Genomic DNA, 2,500 nt, shown 5'->3' with positions numbered 1-2,500 from the left:
TACACGGATGGGCCTTGTTGGACGCAGACCTCCTTTCGCCTTGGGAATTAGGCCTAAACAAGAGCGATTGCGCGTTGCTCGGGTGTCTTCCGCGCCGCCGGGTTAACGCGGGGAACTGCGCCTCGTTTCATCTCGCAGCTCGACGTAGCAATGTCGCGTTTGCAGACTGGGAAATGTTGGACTCAGCGGCGGAGGAAGTCGTTGATCTTATACCGCCTTGTGCAGCATGGCAATGAAATCCTTGTGTTTTTATTTTGCATGTTTCTCATCAGGGATTCCTTTCTGCCGATTAAATGTACGATGCAGCTGACCGTGCGTGTTTCTCAGACAGAATGAACTAGTCCCTTGTTATAATGCGCGCTCCTACGCATCTGTTTGTGCTGTTTGTTTGTTTATCGTGTGTTCGCAGAAGTTCAACAGAGCTCGCCACATGAGGGTTGCGGAGTGTAAAACGCGCCTCATTGGGCTGCTGCTCGGCGTAATCGCGACCATAAATCGGAACGCTGAGCCTAAATGTCTTAATTTTCTCTCCTTTTTACACCGGATACAAAACTCTGGCAGAGCGTCAACATCTCGTAAACAGTGCACAGGAGACGACGACGCTCCTAGTTCCGGCTCGTATGCCAGTGAAGGAGACCGTCAGCCAGAATAGCGTCGGGCCAGATTACGGACCCTGATGTATTATAATTATTATGACGGCCGGAATCTCAGTCGATCCTCGGCCTCCCGTGAAACCCATACATCCACATTAGACACAGTGAATCAACCTACGAAATCAATTCACGTTGACTCTGCACTGCCCTCCCGGGACGAATTATTTACGGGTTGCGTTTCGCTCCTTGGCGCGCAAAGGAGGAAGGGGATCTGAGGCCCGGAGGAGGGAGATCCGATCCTCCTCTCCCTTCTCGTCCTGATTGGAACCTCGGCTCGCTGGTCCGAACGAGAAGGGCGAGGAGGATGGGGGAAGGGGGGGGGGGGGGGTGAGAAGCGGGTGAGTGACAGTGATAGATCTTCGAGGTTGGGCTGATCTTGGTGAGCTGTGATTAACCGGCGGCTCCTTCGATTCGGGAGCTCTTGGCGTCGAGGCGTTGGGAGGCGCGGGCAGAAGGGGAATCGTGGCGTGACTATTAACTACAGACGAAGTAAGGTGGCGGCGATGCGTGAAGCCACATGTACAGGAACAAGTGTGTATTCATCCGTGTGGTTACCAATGTATCATTCCCCATAAGGAACGTTAACCTATGTAATATTCATCTTATGTGAACTTTCTTGAATGCTTTGCTATACACAGGCGCGAAACAACGTTTACTCTACACATTACTAGTGATCTGAAATTTTGCAGGACATTTTTAAGAAAGTAATTTTGAAAATGGGGTTTAAATGAGGGTACTTTCGAAGAAGAAAGATAATCAAAGAAAGATTTTAATAGAATTAAAGGAAAAGGATGTAGATAAAGGACCGGAAGAGATAGAGGCTACAAACATGAAAAGTAAACATTGGAAGAAACGAATCCATGCTTTAGATAGACTAAAACATAATCATAAATAATATTTTTATTAGTGTGTTTTTAAAGAAAGATCCATGCTAAATATTAACTTAGACACTTCGTCTCTCAACACCGTACGTGGATATACTGTATAATATTCACAGGTTTTTTTAAAGTGATATTGTTTAAGTCCAACCTGCAGTAAAAATTCGACACATAGAATGAATAAATGTGATAGGCTCGTTTTCCTATATGTTGTTAGTGCAAACAAACAAACAAAAAAAACAATAATATCGATACGGATTTACAAAAGAATTAAAAGTTCAGTTATCGTTTATTAAAATGGACTGACACAAATCGAACAAGGGGTCACCCAATTTCATGATAAAAAAAAATAAAAAATAAAAAGATGAATTTGATATAATGCAACACGCGATACCCGGGAACTAAAAAAAGAAGAAAAAAATCCTCCTCAGCGAATCATCTCGGCTCAAAATTGCGAGATGTGTTGACCTCTTCTCCCTTGATACTTGGTTCAGCTTTCATCTTGCCAGCTTTGAGCATCACCTCTATCACGATCACCGTGAAAATCTTACCAGACAACGTCAAAAAAAAAACTAAAAAAAGAAACAAAAAATATCGAAAACAAAAACTATAGCAAAAAAGAAAAGAAAAATAGATAACAATGATAAAAAAAAAACGGACAGAAGTCGTTTCTAAATGCTTACAAGCTCATCCAAATCTATTCCCTGGCCCTTTGAAGTCTATTTGACTAAGATAAAATCTACACCTAACAACTAACTTACGTATGATGAGGTACCATCATATTGTTTACTCGATACATACTCCTTTAGTCTGTTGCTGGTAATACCTGTGGGTTAAAGCAGAGAATTTTAAAGTATAGTCCTCTTCAGGCGCATGTTTTCAGGGATTGGACCGGACGGGGAAATGTGTCAGAGTTTAGCACAACACACATAGGGGAGAGGAAGGTGAAGAGGAATATTGAAAGAAAGA

This window comes from Penaeus chinensis, chromosome 4 (genome assembly GCF_019202785.1).
Source record: "Penaeus chinensis breed Huanghai No. 1 chromosome 4, ASM1920278v2, whole genome shotgun sequence".
NCBI lineage: Eukaryota > Metazoa > Arthropoda > Malacostraca > Decapoda > Penaeidae > Penaeus > Penaeus chinensis.
The sequence above is the reverse complement of the archived record's forward strand: the minus strand, read 5'-3'. Positions refer to the sequence as shown.